This window comes from Lepidochelys kempii, chromosome 8 (genome assembly GCF_965140285.1).
Source record: "Lepidochelys kempii isolate rLepKem1 chromosome 8, rLepKem1.hap1, whole genome shotgun sequence".
Lineage (NCBI taxonomy): Eukaryota > Metazoa > Chordata > Testudines > Cheloniidae > Lepidochelys > Lepidochelys kempii.
The window spans coordinates 24,530,314-24,543,123 of NC_136387.1; the positions used below are offsets into that span (position 1 = coordinate 24,530,314).

A 12,810-nucleotide genomic window follows, 5' to 3' on the forward strand; every position below is an offset into this window, starting at 1 on the left:
GGGAGGGAGAGGGTTGAGCCTATGGTAATCTTTCTGGGGGGAAATGCAATGATGACGAACCAGGTTCTTGTAAGAAGGGATTCGGATGTTTCCTACTCTCCTGGCAGGAGCTGTTCCTAGGTCAGAGGAATTGGGGAGGGGAGAGAGGGACTCGCTATATGACGTTACCAGCCAGGCAATTCTCAAGATTATTTATAACATGAAAAGGGAGGCAATTAAAACGAACGTCTCCCTTTTATGTTCCCATTCGATTTTAGCGTGGCTCTTAAAGAGTACAGCAATGGCTGGCAAGGATGGGCAAGTGTGGGGAGGCGGGCGGGGGGGGGGGGGAGGGGGATCCTGCTCTTTTCCCCTTTAGCAGGGAATGCAAATTCCTCAGGTAGATTTAGCCTGGCTACGGAATGGGGTCGGGGAGCGGGATACCCTGCAAAGAAAACTGGGCTTTTAGTGACCATTCCATACCCGGTGCATTTCCACTCACAGACCCTCCTTACCTTTCTGAGTAAAACACCAGAGCGGCTGAAATGCAGCGTTTAGCCGAATTAATGCTTCAGAAGAAAGCAGAGACGAACAGAAAACTGGTTTGAGGATGTTTTGAGTGACATTTAAATCCTGAGCAGAAGAGAGAGAAAGGGGGAGGAGGGAAGGGGGAAAAAAAGAGAGGACTTTAAATTATTCCTTGCAAATCTGCCCGCTGCTGTAGCTCCTTTTACACCTCCTCCTCCAAATACCCATTTGGACCCGTGGATCTGTGTTGCTTCATTGAACGGATCTGGGGTGTGCACGCGTCCTCGCCTTGCCTGGATTGCACACGGAAGGGAATTAGGCAGAGACACTTTAATTCCCCAGTTCACAAAAGCAATATTTAATTCGCTGCAAGGGGAAGGGAGGGAGGGAGGAGGAAGGAAACAAGGGTGAGTGTTGCACAGAGAGAGAGAGCGAGAGAGAGAGAAATGTGAACCGTGGCTAAGGAAGAGACGCTTTGAAAGCCCCCGATTTCCCTCAATAAACGTTTAGTCATTCCACTCACAGCAAATGACAGGAGCTCCAGGCCTGCTAAATCTCCTCACCCCCGCCGCCCCCGGGGAATGGTTTAAAACCTCATGCCCCCCTACTCCACAGACCACAGCCCCTTGCCTGGTGAAAGGCTATTTCACATGCATGCATATCACAGTCACCAAACAAATAAACGCCTCCGATCGCCTGGACTAGGGTTTTTTTTTTTTTTAGACATATGGATATATTTTATAAACTGAAGCAAGAGAGGTAGCTGAGCCCCGCGTGAAGAGGCAGAGCACAGTCCCCGGCCTCCCTGGGCATGCACTGCATTTAAAAACCAAACCCACTGGCTGGATGGAGATGCAGCTGCAGCGTGCGCCAGCCAGCTGTAGCGACCCCCAGACCCGGCTATGTCCACGTGACGCCAGGCAACATGCGGGTCCCGGTAGCACGGGTTGCTCTTGGCAGATTGCTGGGAGGGGAGCTCGAGGAACAGCAGCTGGGGCAGGAGCGAGAAGGGCTGGGTGGGGGTTCGAGGAAGAGCACCTGGCCAAATAAGATGCATAAGAAGAGGGTGCAACTGAGGAGGCATGGTCTAGATGTGTGGTATGGGAAATGGGTGCAGTTGAGGAGAGGCATTATAGGTAGTGAGTGCAGCTGTCCGAGGAAAGGGGATACAGCTGAAGAGACATTGTCTCAGGAAGGCACATGGGAAGGGGGTACACATAAGAAGGGGCATAGACCAGGAGTGCAAATGAGCAGGTCTTGATTGCAGGTAGAGGGTAAAAGCACAGATAGTATGTGGGAGAAGGGGTGTAGATTAGGAGACCTTGAAGAAACAGCAAGGATGCAAAGGAGGAAAAGCTGAATACATGAGACATAGATGTAAAGCCCAGCAGCCATTTAACAAAATTCTGCACGTATGTTTAAAATAAATGCAATCAATGTTCAAATATTGTAGGTTAGTGAGTGGGAAGGATCAGAGTCAAACCTTGTAGGGGGTCAAAATATCTTCCATCTACCCTTCAAAATATTCCTTAGGTAACACAGATACCAGTTTACCACAGTGTAGTGCATTCCACAGGCAACTCATGCAAATCCACCTGTCTGCTACACTCACACAGTAAATCATATCAATAGGAAATAGGTAGGGTTGAGCAACCCCCTACCACCACAACCCTTAAATACTCCCCCCCCCCCGACAAATTTAAGCCTTTTCATGAGATCTCTGTATTTATTTGGTTTTGGTTCCTCTGAAAAAATATTAGACTCAAATTATTTTTGAAGTGCCAGAGTAGGGGAAAAAAAGAAGTTAATATGCTTGCAAAGAGGGCTGAGACTCTCGCCTATTATGGTGGTTGAAGTTATGGTACAGGGAGAATTCATACTTATGAACGCCACAAGGTTAACAGGCTAGAAGAGTTCTCAGAAGCTCTGAAATATCTTATTTATGTATTCTAAAAATAATCATGCTTGAGTAAAAATTTTTAGCAGTTTGTCACACTGTGATGCCCCCCCCCTTTTTTTTTCCCTGTTCAAGACTGAGAAATAGGATTTTTTTAGTGCATGATGGATGCTATGTTAACCAACGAAAGTATCTGTTCTCTCACAGCTGGGATGCTTCACTTTCAAACCACTTGAAAAATGGCCCTCAAAGCAGGTGGTGGACATTCATTTGTACAATGAATCCTGTATTGTTAGATATATGTATAATATGTATTTCTTTTTTTCTGCAACCACATGATAAAACCTGCAATCTGGTAGTAAAAGGCATTGATTGTGCCCTTTTGTCCTCACCCGTAAGGATTTACATTGGAACCGCATCTGACATTTCAAATTCCTATGTTATTTTCAGCTCTCTGATATTACTATTATATTGAACTGCTATTAAAATATTTCTTTCTTTCCTGTCCAAATGTGAATCAGATAAAAAGAAAGATCTAAGGCCCAGGGCTGGCAATATTCAATGCTGGATTAGGGGAAAGATTTATAGTTTAATACCATGTGACAGGGCTAGAAACAGAGTCAAGACATATATACAAAAGTGAATACAGTTTTATATGGCAATGTAGATAGCATTTGTACTCAGCTTTGGCTTTTGAATAGATAACAGCTCAAAACAGTGACATCCTTACACATAAAAGTTTATTTTGTTAATGTATTTATTATAAATATCAATTTTAAAACAGTGATACAAAACTGTATATAAAAATAAAGTATGGACAAGCAACTAAAAACAAACACTTTACAACAACAGAAGCTACTTAAGTTTATTTTAAAATCTAAGAACCTGATGACACTATACAGTAACTAGGGGCCCAAGATCACTCTGTTCACACTGACTTCAGTGGAAGTTGAGGGTCCACTATACCCCAAGGGATCAGGGCCTGAGGCAACTTGTCCATTCTGTTGATGTAGAAACTGCATTGGGAGGACCACCTCCTTCTCATATGCAGACATCAGAGCTCAATGTCCAGGTTCCATATCCAGAAGATAAGCTCTATATCAAGGGAGGCTAAGCATTATAAACTGCCATCCAGATGTGCCCCACAGACAGATGGAGAGGAAACCTAGCTAATCTGGTGCATGTTGTGGCTAGACTGGACAAGCTAGACAGTAGCCTGTTGAGCTAATCGGGGGCACCACCAAACAGCTGTTCAGCCACACCACCCAACAGCTGGTCAGCAGCCACTGCCAAATAGCTGTTTGGCAACTCCAGGAGGGGCTTGGGGGAGGTTGGAGAGCAGCGGACCGGCAGGCAGGGGTCTTGGGGAGGGGGTGAAGTGGGGACAGGAAGAGGTGGAGCGAGGCTGGGGCCTTGGGGAGGGGTGGAGCACCCCAGGGGAAAACCACAAGCTGGTGTCTGTCTTGCACTAATAATATGAGTGGCCAAATTCAGCTCCATGTTGACAAGCTGAGAGTGGTGATTGCACCCCCAAACCCTAGATTACTATTCAGCTGGAGCAAACATAAAGGTCACTAAAGATGTAGGGTCTGCTCCCCAGGAGATTCCTGATAGTTTTTGTATTAAAGTGGAACAGGAAGAGATGATATTTTCAGATGCTCATTTTCAGGTGAGGCAGTACATCAGGCAATGGTTGAGTTTTGCTCCTAAGTATGTGACAACTGGTTGGAATGGCAGCAGCCATCCCTGTGCACAGATCAGGATGGGTCACTTGGCAAGATGGTTGTTTAGATTGAAAGTAGTTGCAACTGTCTTGGTTTCACTAAGAATTAGTGGAAATAAGTGGTCAAAATGTCAATGTCTTGACTAAAAGAAAAGGAGGACTTGTGGCACCTCAGAGACTAACCAACTTATTTGAGCATAAGCTTTCGTGAGTTACAGCTCACTTCATCGGATGCATGCAGTGGAAAATACAGTGGGGAGATTTATATACACAGAGAACATGAAACAATGGTAACACCCATACAGGTAACACCCATTGTTTCATGTTCTCTGTGTATATAAATCTCCCCACTGTATTTTCCACTGCATGCATCCGATGAAGTGAGCTGTAGCTCACGAAAGCTTATGCTCAAATAAATTGGTTAGTCTCTAAGGTGCCACAAGTCCTCCTTTTCTTTTTGCGGATACAAACTAACACAGCTGCTACTCTGAAACATGTCTTGACCTGAGATTCACTTCAACTCTATGGGAATAGTTTCCTGTGTCAGCAATACAGATGTCATCAGCATACACATACTTCTCAGCCCACGTTCCAGGAAGGTCATGTGTTCGTATTGAACAAAAAGGGGAACCAAAATTGATCCTTGTGGAAGCACTTTGCAGAGATGTTTAAGATGACTGATTTTCTGCCTGACTTGCAGGATGTAACTTTGGTTAATCATTTCTCAGATGAACCACACCTTCAGCCAATATGGAATAAATTTCAACAGCAGCTTGTCAGTCAGCCTGGTGTGCCACAGAATGCCATAGGCTGACATCAGGTCAATAAGGGCTGCGCTAACTTTCTTTCCTGACTCAAATGGTTTTCTGTGCCTTGTGTCAGACAGACTGCCTGATCTTGAGTGCATCATCCCCTCCTGAATCCATCTTGAATGCAAGACAGCTGAGAATCGGCTACCTACTTGTGCAAGCACCTGGATTGGCAGGAATCAGTCCTACTCCACTGATATGGTTAAGGTCTGGCATCTCATGATTCTGCAAATTTTATACCATAGTTGAGACCACCAGATTCCCAATGAAACCCAGGACTGGCTTCAGCTCTGGAAAGACCTGAGATATTTGACTTTAAAAAATGACAATTTTGTGTATAAACAGAGGGAGTCATAGTCTCTAAAAATGATCTACAATACCTTGATCTCCTTACATTTGTACTCTTGGTAGCTTAAAACACCTGGCTTCACAAGTAGAGAGATGCAAAAAATAGTCCCCATAAAATGTTAACACTCTAAAGCAATCTTTTTTTTTTCCCTGCAGCATATACAGAATATACTGTCCCGTGATGTGAAATAAGAGTTTTGGGCCAGATCCTGAGCTGCTATAAATCAGTGTACCTCAATTGAAGTTAATGGAGCCAGAGATATGCCCACTTACACTAGTTGAGAATCTGTCCCTTTATTTCTTTATTTGGGGCTATGCGACTTGTGAGTAATAAGTCAAAGTCATGCTGACAAGACCTTTATACCTCTCTTCACTATCATGTTTTCACACACACACACACACACACACACACACACACACACACACTCCCCCGTACAAGTGCAGTTTCCCTACTTCTTGGCCTTTTCAATAAGATGAAGAGTAACAGTGACAGTAGCATGGCCAATTAGGTTAATCCGAGGTGTGATTATTGCTCCTTGAAAACTTCCTTCCCTGACAAACCAAGGGCTGCGCCGCACCCATGTATCTGTTTGCTACACCAGTACTGACTTGAACTCTAAATACATTCTATGGGTGGCATACCTGAGATCACTTATTCACTGACGCTTTAAAAACTCCTGCACCCCAATCTGGGTCTATGCTGGTTATGTACTATGTATGTATCTTGTGACCCTAGTAACAGATACTTGTAATCCCTCATAACTGAAGCCTGACCCCAGATGCCCAGTACCTTCTCTCAACTTGTGTAAATTTGATTTTAAAAATTAACTTTAATTTTTTAAATCTGTTCTTATGAGTTAAATATCAGATGCATTCCCTACCATCTAATATGTACTTTGTCTTGGGGACTGAATATGTCCTGCAGCCATTGCAGGCAAATGTTTGTGATGATGTGTTTTTATAAGTCTTTTCCACCTCTAACTTCTCTAAGATGAGACTTTACTGAATTTCAATTTGAGTCAGAACATGTCTTATTTTACATGAACATTAAAGTTGCAATGCATTTTACCACTTGGTTTTCTTTTTATCATTTTATGTTTGAAAGTTGAACTGACCAATCTTATGCATAAATTTGGTCTGGTAAATTGTTTAGAGAATAAGTAACATTAATACAATGTTCACTGTACTTAATTGCAGGAGGAAAGCAGGGACGGGGAGCAAAGCATAGATGTTAATTAGCTTTTCTCTGTATGGAGAGTTTTTGTAATCGGAACTCAGATTTGTTCATTCTAGAACAAACTGCATATTATATTCACAGAGTTATAGTATATGTAAGAGCAAAACACAGATCATGACCCAGACTGTATTTTATAAGTGAAAAGAACTGAAAGGAAACATTAAGGTACTGAATTCCTATGTCTTTTAACAAACATACCTTTTAGCATTGCCTGGGATCAATAGATGTTAGATGTACATTGCCCTAAGCCTTTTAATACAAAATGAAATTACTGATAATATAAAAATGGAAGTGAAATGGTTGTGTGAGACATCCCCAAATGCTATGATCGCAGAAAAGCGTCACTTGTAAGGAACTGGAGCAAAATGCAGAACATCTGGCACCTTGAATTATGACCAAAGGAAATCTAAAACTCTTATCAAATTATGAAAGCGTAAAAATGTTGTTTCCTTCAAAGTGGTGGAGTAAATAAATTAGTGTAACAAGAATATAGACAGCAAAATTGAAGTTCCACAGTCATTCAGTGTTCTCAACATGAGTGAGCCAGCCCCCACCCACTATAGTGGTTTCCACTACATTTGGCATCAGATTTCAGCATCAGGGAAACCATGGAAAGTTGAACTGACCCTGGGTATACTGTACCTCCTCATCCCAAATGTTCTCTTGCAGCTGTGGTTAAAGAACCTTGGAAAGCTCCCTGGTCCAGAGATACAGAACTGGGAGATTATCTGTCGGGGGTGAGGAGGAATGGTGGAAGTGGATCTGAGAGTGATACCGGGCAAGGAAGAGGGGTTTTGGTGGACCAAGACAGTTGTTCAATGGGGGGGGGAGGGGAAGAGAATGGCTGGGAGCTAGAGTAAGATGAGGTAGTTGGACTAACTGGGTAAGAGCTGAATAAACCCAGTAAGGAAATATTTTAAAATAGGACCAAGGATGACTAGGACAGATGAGAGTCTATTTCAGAGGCTAATTGTCCATGTTTAGCTTGTACCACCAATTTACCTTTGACTTTTAAAGGCAAGGAGACCAGGGCTTTGAAGATAGAGGAATTGGGTAGGGGAGAGGTAATAAAAATATTTAAGAAATATAAAAATCCACAAACCAATAGGATGTGTGCCAAGATCACCTCACTTCCTGTGTGTATGTTTGAATTTGTTGTCCCGTCCCTTATCTGTTTGTCTTGGGCCCCAGCCCTGCAATGAGACCTGTGTAGGCAGATCCTCATGACTATATGGAGTCCCATTTAAAGGCAGGGGAATTCAAGAGGGATTCAGGGGTCTGGCTGCATGGATTGATTGTAGCATTGGGCCTTCATTAGCAAGCTCTTTGGGGCAGGATCTTGCCTTCTTAAATTATTTTAGAGCTCCCAGCGCAATCGTGGGTACTATTATAAATGATTATACAAATGGTTAGAGTTGGTTGGAAAATTTGGATGAAAAACAAGTGAAGTGTTGTGAATTCCACCCCCCCCAAAAAAAAACACAACAAACACCCCAGCTCTCAGGTGCTGGCTACTTGTACATGTCAAATCTTAAAACTAAAACAAGTCAACCACCCGAAAGATTTTAGCATTGTGTTTTCACAACACTCATTTCGACTGGGAGAGTACATAGAGTTCAATCTCCCAGAATCACAAACGGAATCCTCTTTATTCTGAGCATTATGAAGTCTCCTGCTGAAAGGAGAAATTAGGAACAGGAGCCAGCAGAGAAGGTGGGAGTTAATCCGAGGAAAAGACAAAATAATGGATATAGACAAGAAGGGGAAAGAAAGGAGAGAGAAGAAAAAAGACTGGGGTAGGTGTACCAGGGTATGGCCCACAGAAAGGGGAGGGGGTGATGGGGTGCCACGCCCCCTCTTCCCTGCTGCACATGCTCCAAGTGGAGAATTCAGATAAAAGAATGCAGCCCAGGCCAATCAAGTGTAGGGATGCAGGAGGAAGGGAGTACACTGCTGGCTTCTGCAGAGGTACCTGCAGTGCCCCTGGTAGTAAAGCCTGAGAACCTGGACTTCCCGCCAGCTGCTGTGGAAACTGCCTAAACTATGCCCCAGCCCAGAGAGACACGAGGCCTATAGATTGATTGCTTGCCTTGCCTTGCCTTGCCCTGCCCTGCCCAGGGGGCTAATTCTGCAGACTGTTTGTTTTGCTGCTCAGAATCCATGGATTTCCTGTTCAGGTGACCCTGTGCGGGGGCCAGGCCACGCTTGACAGAAATCACCCACTTAACGGGGAAGCCCATGACCAAGTGGCAGAATGGGCCTTCACAGCAGGTCAGTCCCCTAATTTAATATTTCAAATGGTGCTCCTGAAAAATGTGGCTGGAAATTACTGTTTTAGGTCTCCAGTCAAAGTAATTTCCCAAAAGTGAAATAATCTGTGTGCCTGACATCTCAGACACAGGGTCTGCATAAAATGTTTGCACTGTCAGATACAGACAGCCCTCTAAAAATATGTATGGGGGAGCCTGAGCTCTAGGAAATCAAACATGAAATATGGTTTGACCCAGAGTCTCTGGTTTGAGACTGAATTATTCAAATTACTCTAATCTGAAATGAGTGAATCAGGAAGCATTTTTCAATCTAATTTATATAGCACTTTTCATATATAGATCTCAAAGTGCTTTACAAAGTTAAAAATGCCCATGGCTAGTCTATTGTTGGGGGCTGATCCTCAACTGGTGTATTTTAAGAAATGCAAAATATTTGCTTGAAAAGAATGCTAGAATTCCATATAGTTAATGTAACAAACAAGCAAACTTCTTCCCAGATCATAGTCTTAAGTAAAGCCACCAGGTCAGAAGTAGAGGAGTCCATATTGAAAAAGAGTTTAGCCTAAGGAGAAATGTAATGGGTGAATATTTGCTTGTCTTCTAATTGCTTTTTGAATCATTATTTTGAAATGGGAACTATGAGAACAGAGGTTTATAATTTACCATAAGCAAAATTATGGCTGCCCCTTTATGGGTGTTTGAGAAAGTGGGGGGGGGGGGAAGAGCTGAGGGAATCTAGTCTCCCTGTATGCTGGAGCCAAGCAGAATGCTGCTTCTAGCATTCCATGAGCAAAAGCAAGTAGCTAGTGCTCTCTGCAATGCTCTAGGTCCGTGGTTCCCAAAGTGGAATCCCTGGACCCCTGGGAGTCAACTGTGGGTTATGCAGGGGTCTGTCCCTGGAGCCAGAGCTGGAACAGCATTCAGGTGCTTTTGTCACATGGAGGATACTATTTTGTTCTTAATGGTGTCCTCCACACAGCATGACCTCGCACTCACCGTGCATGAGAAGTCATGCTGCTGGCGTGTTCCCACACTAGCGGGGGTGGTCTGGGTCTGGCCAGGTCCGGGACATGTAGTCAGATGCCAAAGGGGTCATCAGGGGGCAAAGAGTTTAGGAACCACTGCTTGAGATTCTGACTTGGGATGTGGCCAGCTGGTTTGACAACATGCCAATGCCTGGGCCCTCTCTCTCATTGTCACCCCAGTACTTGCTAGTGTCCAGAGACAGGAGAATACATGGCACATTTCTGCAGAAGTTATAAACATGCTTTTCACAGCCCATTTCACCATGTCTCTGATGCATTCTGCCTATGTGCTATGCAGGCACAGAACTGCCTCTCGTCCCTACATCTCTTCACTCCACCCCCAAGGACAGTGGCTCTAGCTGCAGATGCCAGAATTTAGGTCTTTCTATATGGAAGGTTCTAGTCTGCATTGACTTAAGAGCAATGGATGAGATTCTACTGACATCTCATGTTAAATTGTACAAAAGTGCATTGTTTCTTCATAGCTATATTATAGGAGAGTCCAGAGGTCCCAGTCAGGATTGTAAGACACTGTTCCAACCAATCCAAGCACAAAACACCTTCTCCTAAGAGCTGACAGTCTTTTGTTTAAAAAAAAAAAAGCTCATAAGGAGCTACCTGGAACTTGAGAGGTTTATAAAAAACAGTGAATCCCTGTTAAGGAGTTCAATATGAATGGGAGTTAGGTATGGAGTGAGTTAGGTACCCACAGTAGAGTGAAGTAGGTAAAGCCAGGTGAGAAAACAGAAGTGGGAGTTAAACAGAAAATAAAATTAACTTTGTACAGAATGCACAGATACCTGCCACACTGGGTCTCTGGGGGGAATTACTAAGAATAATGCACTTAAATAGAGAAAACTAACCGAATGTCAGGACAGAATCCAAACGGAATATAAATCTGGGGAATGCTCTCACTAGGGAAGCAGTTGACAGAACACAAAAATAAGATACCTTTCATCCACAAACATCTCAAATATTCTTCACAAGTATTGAGTAATTATTATTCCAGAATACACTAATTCTCACTCCACTAATAAACCTGATAATCCCCATCAAAACAGCCAGTGCTATTTCTGAGCAAATAATATCAGAGCACTGGGACGAGGTCTCATATTGCTAAGACTTCTTAATGTTAAACTACTAAAGTTTTTAGTATCATGATGCATTTTAAAGAATTAAGACTAAATTCACATTTGTCAAACTAAATGGACAAAGCACATTTTGTGAATTGTTATCCTTGTTTTGTCCCCCTCCCCATTGTTTTTTTCCTTGTAATTTAAAAACCTCAATAACGCACAGAGAGGTCTCTCAGATATTTAAGCAAGTTTCTACACTATTATGCCAGTTTCACAAATGAGTTACAAGAGACACAGGCTGGCCAAGGGCCCAGAGGAATGGTAAGTGCAAAGGTGGCTGTAAATCATCTTTGTTAATCTCTATCCTGGACCTGAATTTGGCCAATATAGACTTTGAGCATAAGTTATAGCAGCCTGACAGTTGACCACATTCACAGGGGACCGTATTCTTCTAGCTCGGGATGCCCTTTTTCCCCCTTGGCAATATTGCCTGCACCAGGGTCAGAAATGAGTATGGCATAGGCTATCCCCCACACTTGAGGATTTCCCAGTTCAGAAGAATCTTCAAAGGTCCAGTTGGCTTTGAGACTGCTTTGTATTGTTGAAGCTAAACAGAGGAGCCAGAGTGGGACCAACTATAATGACCCATGACTGGGAATAGATGTAACTTCAGCTCTGGATTGTATTGTAATAGAGGTATTAATGCAGTTTATTTGTTTGACTAGGAAGAGCAAGTTGATGTATACCCATGCTTGACGTTGCCACACAGCAGAACCTGAAAGTATTCTCCATATGAATAGTGACAGTATTCATGGCATCTTCTTACTCACCAGATATGCTCCCCAGGCCTGAGCCTGATCAGAATTCACATATTTCAGAGGAGTTACATCATTGTGAAAGCAGTATAGTTGGGGTTCAGAATAGACATCTTTGGGTTACAGCACATAAAAGTTGTTTTATTTTTTACTAATTTTTGCTCCTACTTGTTTTGGCTCTCCAAGGCTAAGAGGAACCAGATAGTCCTTCTTGTGCACCATCAGCAAAACAGTTTACTAAGTTCCAGCTACAATTATGCAAAACTACTGAGGGCAATAGGTTTGCACAGGTGTAAATGATGGTATAATTTGGCATATAAAAATTCTTACAGTGTAGAAGGGTGCTCCTAGTTTTAAATAAAAATTGTAAGAGTTGTTGTGATAACCACTTCCTTAATTTTTGGGTCAGTCAGTTTTGAACGGTCCATGTGTATGTCATGTGTTCATAGTCCAATAGGCAGATGTAACATTTTAGGCATGGCCATATGTCAAGGTTCCTTCCCCACTCTGAACTCTAGGGTACAGATGTGGGGACCTCCATGAAAACCTCCTAAGCTTACTTTTACCAGCTTAGGTTAAAACTTCCCCAAGGTACAAACTATTTTACCCTTTGCCCTAAGACTTCCACTGCCACCAAACATTTATCTAAGTTTATTTTATTAGGAAAGCATTGTTTGGAAACTTCTTGCCCCCCAAAATCCTCCCAACCCTTGCACCCCACTTCCTGGGGAAGGTTTGGTAAAAATCCTCACCAATTTGCATAGGTGACTGTCATAAATATAAAGGGAAGGGTAAACCCCTTTGAAATCCCTCCTGGCCAGGGGAAAGCTCCTCTCACCTGTAAAGGGTTAAGAAGCTAAAGGTAACCTCGCTGGCACCTGACCAAAATGACCAATGAGGAGACAAGATACTTTCAAAAGCTGGGAGGAGGGAGAGAAACAAAGGGTCTGTGTCTGTCTGTAGTAGTCTTGGCCAGGGACAGAACAGGAATGGAGTCTTAGAACTTTTAGTAAGTAATCTAGCTAGGTATGTGTTAGATTATGATTTCTTTAAATGGCTGAGAAAAGAATTGTGCTGAATAGAATAACTATTTCTGTCTGTGT

General features: G+C 43.0%; 1 protein-coding gene across 10 annotated transcripts in view; it reads right to left on the bottom strand.

Moving 5' to 3' along the window:
• GABRB2 (gamma-aminobutyric acid type A receptor subunit beta2) overlaps window positions 1-12,810 on the bottom strand; it is a 309,567-nt gene that overhangs the window by 263,725 nt on the left and 33,032 nt on the right. For 3 of the 10 annotated variants that reach the window (XM_073355894.2, XM_073355893.1, XM_073355895.2), the window contains exon 2: window positions 495-612. The gene's annotated coding sequence lies outside the window, so the exon portion shown is untranslated. Of the gene's footprint in view, window positions 1-494; window positions 873-12,810 lie in introns of those variants that run through there. The other 7 variants (XM_078854028.1, XM_073355896.2, XM_073355897.2 and 4 more) reach the window with 7 other exon arrangements.